Source organism: Gopherus evgoodei, chromosome 4, assembly GCF_007399415.2.
Source record: "Gopherus evgoodei ecotype Sinaloan lineage chromosome 4, rGopEvg1_v1.p, whole genome shotgun sequence".
NCBI classification, from domain to species: domain Eukaryota; kingdom Metazoa; phylum Chordata; order Testudines; family Testudinidae; genus Gopherus; species Gopherus evgoodei.
Genome location: NC_044325.1, coordinates 69614817 through 69632091, shown reverse-complemented (window position 1 = coordinate 69632091; position 17275 = coordinate 69614817).

Here is a 17275-nt window from a genome sequence, read left to right as displayed (position 1 = left end):
AAAGGGAGAGACAAAAGATCTGAAATCTAGGAGGCATAGTTACACTTAGTGAATAAGCCTAATAATTTTTGCATTCTAGACACTTAATGTGGCCTCATTTGTGTTTCTCCATCTGACCATACCACGTGTTTTTCACATCCCTGAGCAAGAAAGTTGCAGAGCTGTAAAGTACCAGTGTAGACAAGCTCTCAGATTTTCTTCTCATGAGACCTTTTCTACCAGTTGTCTGAGTTTAAAGTCTGCTTTTTTCAATGCCATTGTCCTTATTCTCCTGCTCTCACTCCTTCCGTCTCATTCCATGATCAATTTCACCCGAATTACTTTCCACCTTCAGAATCTCTAAGTCTTCCCTGTTGGTCACAAAGATGTCTAAAATGTTTGTCCCCCTGGCTATTTCCTCCACTTTCTGGAAGTTGTTCCCAGTTCTTGGAATGCCAAAAAATTATTAGAATGTTTGTGTTTTGCCATATTACTTCTCTAACAGATGCCTGGATAGTTAGTCTCCCATTACTACCCAGTCTTGAGTTTTTGGATACTTCAGTTATTTGTTCTCTTCCTGAATCTATAGTAGAACCAAGCCCCACTATGAGGTCACCCCTGTTTTTTTCTCCTTTTATCTTACCTGGAGACTTTCAACTGGCCTCCTTCTGGACCTCAGAACAAATGTAAATATTCTTTATTTCTCTGTGATGCCAAGTCAGTCATACTTTAACGTTTGTATTAATACTCCCAGTTCTTCCTGTTTATTCCCCATATGCCTTGATTCTGTGTATAAACATCAAAGATGTTGAGCAGATTTCACCAATAATTTCCCTCTTGTTGCTTCTGGGACCCTACTGTAGTTATTCATGTCTCTTGCAACATCAAACCCTCTTTAACAGCTCACCTTTTTTATGCTTACTGTGGATTTTTGTCACCTGCCCCCTTTGAACCTACTTTAAAGTCCTTCTCATTCTTATCTCCTACTTGCAAGGAGAAAGTCAAGATGGAGATTTGAACTCTTGATTGCTTGTGTGCCAGTTTTCAATACCTTATCACCCTGCAAAGCCCCTTTGGTGAAAACTGTGTGCGGGCTAAGGTACACTCCAGTATTTCCCCATTGACTAGGAGAATTGCTTTTGAAGAATCAAAGATTTAGATTTTGGAGAAAGCCTGAAGATGGGGCTATGTTTCAAGTTATTGGGAGACTACAGACAAGAGTGAGGATCTGAGGGGTAACTTCCATCCTTGAGCTTGTTTTTGGATAATCATCATCATCATCACTATCTCTTGTATAGCACTTTTCATCCATAGATCTCAAAGCACTCATTGAGGCTGGTGGGCAGATGCATTAGTAAGGATGGTACTTAATGGCAGTAGAGGACAATCTCCAGATATACGAGGTCTCATGATCTATTGTTGGGCTTGTAACATAGCCACTTCTAAACAGCTAGTTGTTGATAAGCAAGTTAGTGAAAGAAATCCTTGTAAATGTTGGCTTAGGCCTCATCACTGCCTCCAGTTTACTGTTTAACCAGACATTACAGGACTTTGTCTTTGGACAATTCTCTGTATGTAGGATGATCACCTTAACTGATCACTTGTCAGAAGCACATTCTACAGCACTCTCCAGTTTCTTGCTTTGCATTTTTAAATCCTTCTCTTGTGTAATAATGAATGGAATTGACCTGTGAAATGAATAATTGGTTCAAAATTCAACATTGGCTGTGATTATTAGTGCATCTGTACATTAAATGAAGCCGCATGATCTAACTGTTTTAGACATAATCAATTTTCATGATTGAAAATAAATTCCTACATTAAAATGGAACTGCAAAGCTGTATTACAGCTCAGACAATAAATAATGTAAATGCATGCATTTTTTCAAAGAAAATCAGGGGGAAACAGTTCTTCCTCCATCTGCAAGGTCCAAGTACTTTTTACCCCTTACAACAGCCAAATATTATCAACACCTAAAGCAGCAGAGAAGAACGTGGGAGACTAGGTGTTAGGAGTTCTGGATTCTATTTCCAGCTCTACCACTAACTTGCTGTGCAACTTTTCGGCAAGGCCTTTAACTTCTTTTATTATCCCTGCGTTCCCTCATTGTCAAAATGGGGATAATAATCCTGATCTACTGTGCAGGAGTTTGAGAAAGATCTGCAAATGATGTAAATTCTCTGGAAATTTCCACCAGCTGAGGATATGCCCACTAATGTTTGCGAAGTGAATTGAAATTCTCAGATGAAAGACACTATATAAAGCCAAGGTATGATATTATTTTGTTTATTAAATACAGAGAAATTAGTATCATAAATGTTGGGGATAATTAAATTAGAAAAGAACAGACTATATTTACAGTTCTATTCCATAAGTGACCACTGCTACTCACATATTTCTTTTACATAGGAAACTGACTATGTAGGTTCATGTAATAAGGCTATTTCAAGAGAACCAAAAGGTGAAAGTGACTAGAAATTGCTCAGTGTATTTTCATAGTCCAAAGCGAATGTAGAGCATGGGTTTTGTTTTAATCATTTCATTTTTAACGATTTCAGGTCACGTACGTAACACATGCAGGAAACTTGTTTTCTTTAAATATTGGTAGACCTCAATATCTATTTTTCCTGTTTGTTTTTCAGCCAAAGTAATGGGATGCTGTAGAGAGAGAGACTATTGTGAGAAACTTCCTGACATTGAACTGTGTTAGCCTGTGAAACAGATTCCCAAGAGTGGCAGTAGAAGCTTCATTGCCTGGGATATTTACACCTAGATTGGACATAACATCAGAACATGTAATGTAGTGAGCTATTCTCTATTGGGCGGAAGATGGAGTAGATGACCTAACAAGTGTGCTGAGCAAATAATTTATTTACAAAACAAAGTGTGTCAAATTTCACCTCCTCTCTCTCCTGAAATGGTTAAAACTAGATCACAATATTTTGAAATTTAGTTACTCGGTTATTGACTGATTTCTTTTCAAATGCCTTTCCCAGAATGTGCAAATAGTTTGTTGTAAATAGTCAAAGTTCAGATACTGCACTGTTATGTTCAGCTAGCATCACAGCCACAAACACAGATGAACTGAAATGTGTTCCTAGAATTCAAAGAAATATACATGGTAAGTATTTCCCTCTAATCGCTCAGTTTTGCTGTTATGGATCTCTTCTGCCCCTGGATTGAAAAGATCAATTAAATCACAGAATCATCTCTCCCAAGGACCATGAACTATCTATTCCCTTTGTAAATCAAGGGCAATAAACAAAAATTCAAGGAGCCCGTGATCAGTCCATAACTTTACTAAAAATAACCAGGGACAGGGCTAAGTAGTGGGAAGGAAGAGAGTCCCATTGGGAGGGGGCTGACAGGCTGATCCCCCTCCCCCAGCAGGGGGCACAGCCCCTACTCCAGAGCTGGCCACAGCTGCAAGATGGGTGCATGGCGCTGGGATGAAAGGGGAGCCTCGCTGCACAGCCCCTGCCAAGGGGTAGGGGTACGCGGCCCAGCTGCAGCCCCCCCGGTGGAACCCATTGGCTGAGGCACGGCAGGGGGGTGCAGCCATGAGGGGCGCCCAGCCTGGCTACAGTCCTTCCCTCTCCCAAGCCACAGGGCAGGGGCTACAGGGTCTTGTTTCCAGTCATGGTGCCCCAGTTGCAGGGCAGCAACACACAATCCCACGTCCAGCCTCAGCTTCAGCTGCTGATAGCTACAGTGGAAGAAGTCATGGAGCTCTGGTAAAGTCATGGAATCTGTCACTGCCATGACCTCTGTGACTGAACCATAGCATTAACTCTACAGGATGTCATAGTGATGAACAGGGATGGAGTTTGGGTCCTCTTGTCCAAGAAATACAGGCGTGTCCCTGGTTCCCTGCCTTATTTACTGTGGTTATAGTGGCAAGGCAGCATTGGTATAATTAAGGTAGCATCATGACATCTGGTTAAAGGTTGATCTGAGTTCTTTTAAAATCTACATGCTTGGTTGGATTTCTTTGACAGTGGGTGTGCCGCAGGAGGGTGCAGGGTAGGGGTAGTGACCCAAATTTGGAGTAATTTGAATGGGGTGGAGGGAAGAAATATAAGCCCCTCCCCAAATAGCAATTGTTCAAAAAGTTTCCAGGTGGAGTTTTTTTCTGCAGCGGTAGCAATCAAACTGTTGCTGTGATGCAGGTCAAATTGGTCTCAGGTGGCCAATTTTTACCCAAGGTAGTGCATAGCATCCACTAAACCTTTAGGGGATCAGATTCCAAATGGTATTTAAGACATGTTCATTCTTTACATGCATAGATGTTGTACCAATTATATTAGACTAGTAAAAACGATCAGGATCTTATTAAAGGGGACAAGGCAAAGATGCCACATTTATTATTATAACAATTTATGACTAATAACTAATATCTTAATTCTTATACACACACATTATACCTATTACCTATACACACACACACACACACACTCACATTATAATACCTAATACCTATACACACACACACACACACACACACATTCATCAGGTGTTCTGCAGCTGCTGCATAGTTACCAGTCCTGAAGATAGCTTAAGTTCATGGCTTGATTTTGCAGCTTGGGTTCGTAGCTTGTGGCAGCTAACTGGCCAGGAAAGCTGGGCACAAGGCTGAGCTGGATCTCTGTTGGGCAGGCACTGATGTCCTTCCATGTTGGCAGCAGAATGTTACCCAGAGTTTCTCATCTTACCCTTCTTTTTTATAGGCTTTTAGTTTGGATTCAAAGTCTATAGGTCTTGCTGTGTCACGCTGCTTCTGGGTTTAGATTGATCACCCATTAATTGCAGGCGTGACTTTCAGCCTTGAACCTGGCTTTGATCTTCCTTCTGTTGTTCTGTTGTCCTTTTCTTTTTAGGGTGGATGCTTCTTACTTTGTTTAAGGCTGTTGTCTAGGTCTTCAGCTGTTGGTATTTGAACTTTATCTCATCAGGACAGGCTGGGGCTGGAGGTTGATTCCATCATTCATACATACCTCATTCACACATCTAAACTAAACTAATAAGATTACAGCAGGGTTTGCAAAAATGAAGGTTGGAGGAAGCTTTTACAAAATGGAGTGAGTGTTTTAAAATGGGGTTTGAATTACAATATGGAACAGAAGTTACAGTGTAGGCAAGTGTAGTGAATGGTGAACAGAAGTTACATTAATAAAATGAACAATTAAAAACAATTTCATTTATCAGTTCTACATTGTCCCCCTTTTGACCCTTCAATCCAGGGGCATTGAATGGGTCACACTTTATGTAATTGTTTTAAGGCAGAACCAACATAACAGTTAGGATTACTAATAGGACAATGAGGGGATGAAAAATTATATTTAGAACTGCTGACCAGGTGGGCTGCTTCTACAACACTTTGCCCCTTGATTTATGACCATTACAGTAGTTGTTGACATTGTAGGGCAAGGTGATCTGTTGCAAACAAACCAAATAATTATAACACGGTGAATATAACTAAACCTATTACAATTGACTAAACACCAGATATAACCTACACATAAATGAAAACAATAAAACCATTACAATCATTGGGTACATTGACAAATAAAATGAGGACCAAGTTTGATGCAGCAATAGCCATCAAATAAAAAAAGTTACTGAAGTCAGGACCTTTTTAAGCACACACAGCAAATAAGATTTTGTAGGAGGACCACAGTTGTCATGCAAGGCTAAGCTGATTTGGACTTAAAGTAACATTTTGTTGCTAAAATGTTGCAGAATTCCCTATTTTTAACAGTTGTTTTTAAGAGGTTTTTGGGGACCTGAAAGATGGGGCCTTACAATTATGGGCCAAGATTTTACAGGTTATGGGAGCCCAAGAACTACCCTTTAGGGCTTGGGGGAGTAGAACCAGAGTGCATAGAGGAAAGTGTGGAATTAACAATATAAGCAAATGTAACTAACAATACAAATGTATCAATAACAAAAATTAACAGCAAAATGACTATTAGATAACCTAACAAAAAATAAACCTGATGCACTGGGGACCAAAGTTTTTTGGACACAAGTTGTGATTGCTAAGTTGGATGGACTTGGGGGAAGTAGAGAGAGGAAAAGACATTTGTCCTGTCTAGTGTAGTATTTTTTTTTTCTGGACCCAACGCTAGCACAGGACACCACTAGAGACAGACACAGAACATGCAACACAGAACACTGAACACACACCACTAGAGACAGACACAGAACTTGCAACACAGAACACTGAACACAGACTTTGTCACGACACTATAACCATGGTATTTTATAACTCTTCAGCTGGTACCAGCTCTCCTGATGTTCTGGTTCAGAGCCTGAAAAATAGAAGCTTAGAAACAAATTAGCACAGTGCTCCCACATGGCAGACCCTGCTCAGCCTTTGCCACAGTGTGTTTGGTACTTGGGGCTGCACAAATACTAATTAGGTGGTTCATTTCTTTGTGACTTTAGATTTTTTTTTTTTCATTTTAAAATTCCCAGCCATTTTGCCATGGCCTGGAGGTCTGAGGCAGAAGCAGGCACTGTTGTTACTGTTGCAATGGCATTTTGGCCCTGGGAGGAGGAATCTACCCAAATATCCCCCTTCCCACTCTCCAGAGGGGTCTTAAAAGTCTGCCCCTTCTGGGGTCTCAAATGTTCCTTTTTTTTTTCTTTTTTCTTTTAGTTGGAATAGTTTCTCTTTTAGAGATTTTTTTTTCTTTTTACAGGCTGTTAGGTGGAGGTAGCTGTCATTACAAGCCTCCCACTGCAGCCAGATCCCTGCAGTGTTTCTTTTTGTTGCATTTGGGGGTTTACATATGAGGATATATTGGGCCAAGCTATCCTCTAGATCCAAAATGGTGCAGATATTTGCAAGGGCTTGTTCAGTCTAAGGACTGTGCCCATATCTCTGCGGGATTTGTTTAGAAGGCATTATTTTTTTAATAAAAGGTGAGGTAGAAGCTACTTTTGACTCCATTCCTCCCTCTGAGACTGTTTTCCCTTGCCTCCTCTTAAACATTTTTAATTTTGTTCAGCAAGCAGCACTGCTGGCCCCTGGGACCCTCTTGCTGCCCCTGATCTTTCTTTCTTTCTTTCTTTCTTTCTTTCTTTCTTTCTGCTACCTCTTCGGAGGCCAGCAGATTTTGTTAACAAAAAAAAAAAGTTTTCTGCTACCTACGCGGAGGCCAGCAGGTTTTAACAAACAAAACAAAACAAAAAAAAATGTTTTCTGCTACCTACGCGGAGGCCAGCAGGTTTTGTTTAACAAAATATGTTTTCTGCTACCTACGCTGAGGCCAGCAGGTTTTGTTAAACAAAATATGTTTTTCTGCTACCTACGCGGAGGCCAGCAGGTTTTGTTAACAATTTTGTTTTTCTGCTACCTACGCGGAGGCCAGCAGGTTTTGTTAACAATTTTAAGTTTTCTACTACCTCTTCGGAGGCCAGCAGGTTTTGTTAACAATTTTATGTTTTCTGCTACCTACGCGCATAGATATACACAATCTGGAAGGATCATCATGCACATCCTCTGATAAAAAACAAACCAACCATGAGAGGGTTTCCATGCAGGTAGTTCAAGGGAACGTGCTGACACCATTGTCCCTTGGGGACATCCCACCTCAGACATTTTTAGTCCAAACCTTTTGTACAGCTGTGCAATAACAATTTAATAGTTCATGTTACTTGCTACAAGTTCTCTGTTATAACATGTTTTTATTTTATGGGGAGGTTTACTATGAACACAGCAGGATAGTCAGCAGTCGGTCTGACCAAAATTTTTGTTAGATTGTGTGGGAAGGAGCTGGAGACAGGATTTGGGGAGTGTAGGGGGCATACAGAGGGATTGTGGCTGCGGAGGAGTTGGGCAATAAGGATGGGTGGTAGGCAAACCTTAGATTGGTTGGTTGAGGAAAATCTGTATATTACCAGCCCCTGGAGAAAGGCCAGGGGAGAGGAGAGGGAGAGGCTACTTTCTGCTCCTGGGGTAGATTAATGTGGTGTTTCCAAAGACATGCTATGCTGAGGTTTGGAATTGACAGCGCAGGTACCCTAACCACTGAGGGGAAAAAATATGTACACTGCCAGGGTTGCCAGCATGTGGATTCTGAGTGATTCCTGGCTCACGAGGTTGCAGAAGTTTGCTGGAGAATGAGGAGTATACCATGGCATGGGGATTGCTGACTACAGGCTGATTTGACTTGGTATACAAATTGCAGGACACGATATGTACAACTGCCTAGGTGATTACTAACTCACACCAACAACATAGCATCTCCTGCTCATAAATCTAGGAAATTCAATGGCAAAAAAATACATCAACACAGTAGCTGCCACTGCTGCAGCACCCTCCTAGCTTTCCCCTCAGCTTCCGTAGGCAACCACCAGCTTCCCTACTCTATCCTCAGCCGTAGCTACCAAGATTTGCATAATTCCATGTCCTACTTCGTCCTCCCACACACACTGCTTAGGGCCGAGTGTGTGGATCATAAACTGAGATTTATTATATGCTAATTTATAGATTTGGATTAAATAATTTGCATAAAATGGAGGTGCCCACAACTTGGCCACTATGAGAACTCCAATGAGTACTTGAGGTAGGCCTCCCCATATACAAAGTCAAATTAATAGAGAGTTGCAGAGCTATCTGTCTGACTCCAGTTAATGTCAGTGGTGAGTCTATAGACTGCAGGCAACTACTGACTTGGCCTAGGCAGGTGGCTGTGTTTCTCCTCACCTCCCATGCACCACCAGTTTGCGGCAGGCACAGGAAGACAAATGGGAGCCTGTTTTTGATGGGGATGACAAAAGATGAAGAGGGTAAGCCAGGAGGATGAGATCTAGGAAGGGAAGAGGGGAGGAGGAATAGACTGAAAGATGGAGAAAGAAGAAAGGAAGAAACAGAGGAGAATGTGGGGGAAAGAGAAAACTAAAGTATAGGAACAGAAAACCCAGCAGGAGCTGAGGGTAGAGAAACAAAAAGACAAGAGTGTGACATATCGTAGGAACTCAGTGCTGGGGAGTTTTTTTAGAAGGAGCTGGGTCTACAGACACAGGAAGAAAAGAATGAAGGGGACACAGATAAGCAAATAATTTTCTCCCACCTTTTACTGTCATATTTCCTGGGTTGCATTCTGAAATGGCAAAGGCTGGTTTGATACTTGGTATAGGTTGAGGACAGGGCCGGCGCTACCATTTAGGCAGCCTAGGCAATCGCCTAGGGTGCCAGAATAAATGGTGGATGCCGTTTTGCCGGAGGGGGTGGCAGGCGGCAGTGGTGCCTGCGGAGGGTCCGCTGGTCCGCGGCTCTGGTGGAGCTGCCGCAGTCGTGCCTGTGGATGGTCGGCTGCTCGCACGGCTCTGGTGGACCGCCCGCAGGCACCACTGCGGCAGCTCCACCGGAGCCGCGGAGCGCCGGACCCTCTGCAGGCACCACTGCGGCAGCTCCACCAGATCCACGGGACCAGCGCGTGGGGCAGCAAAATTGCCGTCCGTTTAGGGCGCTCAAACCCCTAGTGCCGGTCCTGGTTGAGGAGAAGGCACTTCTTCTCTCTCCAGCTGCCACGTCCTCTCTTGCACATTACCCTGGCCACTATCCTCGCCACAGTTCTCCCAGTTTTGCATTTTGAAAAGTTGGACAGTCTACTTGTACCAAAAGCCCCAAGCCTTTAACCCCTTGAACTAAAGGAGAATTACCATTAGCGCTGAAACATCCAGTAGAGAGCACTGGTAACACATGGTCATTTAGCCAGTATGTTGCATAGATATACCCAAACCTCCAGATGAGAAATCTTTTATTTAAAATGATGACTTCGCCCCAGTACTCTGATCATAACCTTTGATTAGTGCTTCCCAAATATTTTCAGGTTTCTTGATCTGTATTCTGTTAAAGGTCAACCAACAACTGCAAAGCTTAAAATGAAAAGTGAGTTAAGGTAAGAAATACAGACTGATTGTCTCCACTAACCTGATTATGAAGGGCACTCAGACAAAAGTGAGTGATAATTAAGCTTCGCAAAAGTTAGTTATTTCCTGCATAATCCTCTGGTACTTCTTGATTTGGTAAAGACTTCTCAGAATACATTACTCTGTGACGTGAGAATCATGGTATCTGGTATCGATGTCACAAAAAGATGCATTCTAGGATGTCTTTAGTAAAGGGGGAAGTGCCAGAGAATTTCAGAGAGGGAGAGAAAGGTTGAGGAAAAGCTAGCTATAACGTATTCCTGCTTGAAAGCCTCTCACAACCTGTGTAATGGGGACATATTTTTGAGCTTAAATAAATTTACATTTTCTTTTTCCAATTCATGTTTTAAAAAACCCTGTAGGCATTATTTTGCTTTCATTTTTTTATACATACTTCCCACTTTTCCTCAAAAAAATATTTTTCCCTCACTAGTTTATTAAATACTAGGCTCGAAAGACCAAAATGATGGCAGTGCTATTGCAATGTGAAATTATGTCTCCTGTGTGCAGACAATTACAAGTTCTCTTTTGAAAACCGTAATCACTTGAAAGAGAATTGCCTAAAGTACTAGTTTTGACTTAGGTAGCAATGTGTGAGATTCAGGGACCCTTGATGCCAAGTGGCAGAGGGCACAGGGGATGAATAGAGTTTTACAGAGATCCAAAGGGTTATGCATAAAAGTTTATCAAGAGATGTTGTGAGGCCTCTACTGAGACAAGTCATCATAATCACTGCAAAATGTACAAACGGATAATATTTAAGAAGTTATGTATCTATTCTAAAAATAATGTTGTTCAGATCTTGGAGTTAAAGCAAGTCACCAGAAGATGACATACCTTGGAAAACATTCCTTTGAGGCAGAAGGTAACAGACACTTATCTCCTTGTCTGGTCATCTATGTATTATATGCCTCCAAATGTATATCTGTTTATATACTGAGCCACAAGCAGAATAAGAGACTGGATACAAAAAAGGACATCTTTTGTTAATGAATAAAGACAACAGTTAATTCTGGTATATCTTTGAATGTAAGGAAACATGGGTCCTTCACCAAGGAGGCAAACTGACCAAGTGCTCGTCTCATGAAAGGGTCATAGCCAGCTTGGCTGTACACTACTGCAAGGACTTTTGCGTGCGCAATACTTGGATAGACGTGAAAGTATCTTGTTAGGCTGTATACTTTGTTAAATAAACTAATCCCTTAGTTTCACTATAAACATATTTAAGTACTGTGTGTTGAGCAGAGTGGTGATCTAGTATAACTGGTCAGCTGGGGTGTACTGCTTCTTTGAAAGCAGCTGATCTGTGAATACTGAGAGCGCCCAGTGAACCAGGGGCTGACCGCTCCAGGGAGATGCTTAGAGAGCTTGAGGAGGGTTGGGGTGTGTAATTAATTGCTCCCCTGTAAAGTAACAGCAGGACTTGCAAAGCCTATAGGGGAAGGCTTGTGTTGCCTGTGACTGGTGGAATTGAGGAGGTGACCCACAGCAAGCAGAGACAAGACTTCCTCTTGCTAAGGGTAGGTGGCAGTGGGGTGCCTCACAACCCTGGGTACCACCGGGAATCAATACAATGAGTATATAGGTGTTGATTATAAATGTTGGATGAAAGTTTTTATGTAGAAATTAAAGCAGGGAACAGGACCACAGAAATCCTGGATTCCAATCCAAGTTCTGTTACTGTGTGACTTTGGGTAAGGTCATTTAAACTTTGTGCCTCCATTTACCTATCTGTAAAACAAGTGGAAACATTTTTAGCTACCTCATAAGAGAGAGGGGTGTTACGAGGCCATTAGTACTTTCCTAGCAGCCAATATATATGAAGTGTTACGGTTGCCTCTGAAGCAGCTTCTCTATGTATGGTTTTTAGTTTTTTGTTTTTTAAGGTAAAATTGAGCAGTTGCAATTCAACACAAAACTAGAAATTAGCCAAAACGAAATCACCTGACTTGAATACTGCTGAACTCAGAGGTGTTAAAAATCCACACCAGGATCAGGACTTGAATTTTGCAAATGTGGCCTTTCTTTAAAATGGATTAAACCAAAGTCCTGCTCCCAAATACTTCCACACCCTCAAATATAGGCCATGGCTACACTGGCGCTTTACAGCGCTGCAACTTTCGCACTCAGGGGTGTGAAAAAACACCCCCCGAGCGCTGCAAGATACAGCGCTGTAAAGCCTCAGTGTAATTAGTGCCGCAGCGCTGGGAGCACGGCTTCCAGCCCTGCAAGCTACACCCGTAGCGGATGTGGTTTACGTGCAGCGCTGCGACCACACTCACACTTCAAGTGTAGCCATACCCATAGATCTGAATCTAAACTTTTGAGTCTTCTCTGTACAAGACCAGATAATTACTCTTCCACTAAAGTGTTTTCTGAGGACTGGGAATAAAGCTTTCAGAGCAAGAGTGATGTAAATGTGAAACATGTCAAACGCTTATATTTGGGACAGGGTAAGTCCAGTTGTCTGTGAGAGTACTGGAAGCAGGACCTGGAGATTTTTTGGAGGAAAAGTGGGAAGTGCATGTGCGAGGAGGGAAAAAAGAAAATAATGCCTAGAGGGTCATTTAACAAGTGAATTGCAAACCGGGAGCTAAAATGTTCATTCTACGTTCAGCTGCTGGGGAAGTGAGGAAGAGAATATAAATACAGATAACCACCCAGAAGCAAAATGCATTTTAAGAGAGAGACTGTCTGAAATCCAAAAACCTGTCAACCTGGCTAAATCAAAAAGGGTCAGAACTGCTAATTCTTAACTCTTTCTTGTCAAATAACTTCCTGTTATCAAGTTAGTCAAGGTAATTAATTATACAAAATGTCCAGACACAGCAATTTGACCATACATGTTAAAAAGACAAGAGCTGGCTAAATTCAATGTGAGTGACTGGAAAAGCTCACCAATTTGCCAGGCGGAGCTTAAAGGTGTCCCACTAAGAATTCATTTAAACTCGTACAAAGGAAGCTAATGCAGCCTGTAAGATACTCTTAACAATTTTATAGCCATCTAAGAACTTCATTGATGTCACTACACTGTCCCAGTGCTGCTCTTGTCTCTTACTGGGTCACTTTCCAAACCCCACCCTCCACCAGTGATATCAGTCTTGATGATGCCCATATTTCAGGTTCTCCCACAAATGTTTTCCTCCACACTGCCCCTTACATATCTAGTGCCCTCCCTGAACAGATCCATTAGGCTACTGCCATCCTCATGACACTTCTGCTGTTATGCCTTTAAGCAATCGACAGCTAATGACAAGCACGCTGATCTCCAGTCAGGTATAGTTGATTTTATTTATTTATTTGTAAAAGGAAGCAGCTGTATATGATTCAAACCCTCAGGATGTGCACACTGTTAACCTAAGTGACTATGTGGCCTTATTACCTTTGCCCTTGTTCTTCCCCTCCTCTTTGTTACACTCTCTCATTGCACCTTGACTTAAAATAAATTGAAAGGGCAAAGATCTTGTTTTTTGCGTATAACTGTACAGCACCTAAAACAATGGTGCCTTTGGATGCTACCATAATACTTCTGCTAATAGCCGCAGTAGCCATTCAAATTTCACAGACCCAGTGTAGATATAATTCAGATCCTCCTGCTTTATAAGTACAGATCTCTTCCACCTCAACTACTAGAAAAGAGAATCTCCAGCAGCATAGGATCTATGACATACAGGTGAGAAGCTTTGACTCCATGTAGTATAGGCCAGTGCTACAGACACTAGCTAGTTCATTACAATAAATGTCATTTCTCCCTATGCAAAACAGATACCTTCCCTGATGCTGCAGCCGTTTAACGTAGCTTAAGTGGTCCTGGCAGATCACTGGGAGAGAGCTCTCCCAGCACTCTAAAAAGACCACCTCCACAAGGGGGGCAGCTCCCAGCACTGGTGCACTGGCTAAACTGGCGCTTTACAGCACTGTAACTTGCTGCGCTCAGGGGTGGAGTGGGGGGTTTAACACCCCTGAGCGAGAAAGTTGCAGTGCTGTAAATTGTCAGTGTAGACAAGCCTTTGGGCTAAGCGTCTGTTTAATTGCAGTTTAGATCTTTGGGTTCGGGTTGCAGCCAAAGCTTATTTTCTTGCTCTTAGTTTTTATTAGCTATTATACTTAATAGTATTTAAATAATACACACATTCAGGTCCATATTGAGGTGCACCCAATCTTTCTCTCGCACTCACAAACACACCTGAGTACATCTAAATCAAGCATGCAAGTCTAATATGTGCTTATGGCCAGTTAGATATATAAATGGGCCATGTGGTTTTCAAATAGCAGATCTGCATGCCCCCATGAGATATTTGTGCATATACGTTAGGCACATGAAAACACACACACAGTCACACTAGCCTTTTAAAATCTTTGTATGTTAGAGATATTGTGAGGTCATTCTAGAATGCTGGGATTTGCCACCCAGTTAGCAGTATGAAATTGCATCCTCAATCCATTGGGCAGCCAGAGACCAGAATACATGAGTGATTTACACATGCTGAGGATGCTCATGTAGGTGCAAAAAGCTGATGGAATGGGGCACTGAGGTTTCTTTTCAGTTTAATCCAGCAACTTTGCTCTAATTTACTGTGAACTTGTTCATCTTCATCTATTTCCAGGTGGCTTCTAAGTGTAAGGGAAGAGGAGACAACTGCAACATTGCAAACATCCAGAGATCAAAATTCAGAGGTTGGACCCCCTTAAGAGATCAAAAACCACAAGTCAAACTCCAAAAATCATGAGTTGTTTTTTTTAAAGAGTATTCTGTGTTTTTCTGGTCTATCTTTTGATTTCTGAACTCTCCCTGCCCATTCCCAGTGTATGTGTTGTGACAATTAGTGATGCATACTCCCTGAAGGTGATTTTGGCCCCAGCAGAAGGAGCTCTCACCCTTTCTGCCTGACAATTAATTAGGTTCATGTGCAGTCTGCACACCCATCAATTCAGCCCATCCAACCTCAACTCCACCATAACATTTCCTAAACATTATGTTAATGAAGGTTAAGGTACTCAGAAGCAAGGAAATTACAAGATTAAAGTTGCCCCATCATCTTTAACACTACCTTCCTGTGCATATACATTATTATTGTGTTTGTTTACAGATCTCATTCATTGTGGATGTTGGACGGTGTGTAGTGAATGAATCAAAGGAACCACACAATTAGGATAAAAAATAACTATTGAACAGCCTCATTCACTGTGCACTGTCTATGCAATAGAATGAATGAGGCAGAAGTCTTTCAGAAAAAAAGTGTGATTGTATATTTAAAGACTGTATTATGTTATATACATATAAACACAAGGAGGCTGAGTTACATTTGTGCGAGCAACCTTAGCTTTGATTTTTGAGTGCTTAACTTTGGCTATGTCTACACTGTCAAATGAAAGCAAACTTTTGTCTTTCAGAGGTGTTAGCCCCCCAACCCCGAAAGACAAAAGTTTTGCTGCAACAAGTGTCAATGTGAACAGCAGCAAAGAATCCTGTGGCACCTTATAGACTAACAGACGTTTTGGAGCATGAGCATTCGTGGGTGAATACCCACTTCCTCAGATGCATGTAATGGAAATATCCAGGGGCAGGTATATATATGTGTGCTAGCAAGCAAGCTAGAGATAACGAGGTCAGTTCAATCAGGGAGGATGAGGCCCTGTTCTAGCAGTTGAGGTGTGAAAACCAAGAGAGGAGAAACTGGTTCTGTAATTGGCAAGCCATTCACAGTCTTTGTTCAATCCTGAGCTGATGGTGTCAAATTTGCAGATGAACTGGAGCTCAGCAGTTTCTCTTTGAAGTCTGGTCCTGAAGTTTTTTTGCTGCAGGATGGCCACCTTAAGGTCTGCTATAGTGTGGCCAGGGAGGTTGAAGTGCTCTCCTACAGGTTTTTGTATATTGCCATTCCTAATGTCTGATTTGTGTCCATTTATCCTTTTCCGTAGAGACTGTCCAGTTTGGCCGATGCACATAGCAGAGGGGCATTGCTGGCATATGATGGCGTATATTACATTGGTGGATGTGCAGGTGAATGAACCAGTGATGGTGTGGCTGATCTGGTTAGGTCCTGTGATGGTGTCGCTGGTGTGGATATGTGGGCAGAGTTGGCATCGAGGTTTGTTGCATGGATTGGTTCCTGAGCTAGAGTTATTATGGTATGGTGTGCAGTTACTGGTGAGAATATGTTTCAGGTTGGCAGGTTGTCTGTGGGCAAGGATTGGCCTGCCACCCAAGGCCTGTGAAAGTGTGGGATCATTGTCCAGGATGGGTTGTAGATCCTTGATGATGCGTTGGAGTGGTTTTAGCTGGGGGCTGTATGTGATGGCCAGTGGAGTCCTGTTGGTTTCTCTCTTGGGTTTGTCTTGCAGTAGGAGGCTTCTGGGTACACGTCTGGCTCTGTTGATCTGTTTCCTTATTTCCTCATGCGGGTATTGTAGTTTTGAGAATGCTTGGTGGAGATTTTGTAGGTGTTGGTCTCTGTCTGAGGGGTTAGAGCAGATGCGGTTGTACCTCAGTGCTTGGCTGTAGACAATGGATCGTGTGATGTGCCCGGGATGGAAGCTGGAGGCATGAAGGTAGGCATAGCGGTCGGTGGGTTTTCGATATAAAGTGGTGTTAATGTGACCATCACTTATTTGCACCGTGGTGTCAAGAAAGTGGACCTACCGTGTAGATTGGTCCAGGCTGAGGTTGATGGTGGGGTGGAAGCTGTTGAAATCATGGTGGTATTTTTCCAGAGTCTCCTTCCCATGGGTCCAGATGATGAAGATGTCATCAATGTAGCATAGATAGAGAAGGGGTGTGAGTGGACGAGAGCTGAGGAAGCGTTGTTCCAGGTCGGCCATGAAGATATTGGCATATTGTGGGGCCATGCGGGTGCCCATAGCAGTGCCACTGATCTGGAGATATATATTGTCATCAAATTTGAAATAGTTGTGTGTAAGTATAAAGGCACAGAGCTCAGCAGCCAGTTGTGCTGTGGCATCATCAGGGATAGTGTTCCTGACAGCTTGTATTCCATCTGTGTGTGGGATGTTTGTGTAGAGAGCCTCTACATCCATGGTGGCTAGGATGGTGTTTTCTGGGAGGTCACCAATGCATTGTAGTTTCCTCAGGAAATCAGTGGTGTCGCGGAGATAGCTGGGAGTGCTGGTGGCATAGGGTCTGAGTAGAGAGTCCATATATCCAGACAGTCCTTCAGTGAGAGTGCCAATGCCCGAGATGATGGGGCGTCCAGGATTTCCGGGTTTGTGGATCTTGGGTAGTAGATAGAATAACCCTGGTCGGGGCTCTAGGGGTATGTTGATTTCTTCTGGTGTTAGTGTAGGGAGTGTCCTGAGTAGATGCTGTAGTTTCTTAGTGTATTCCTCAGTGGG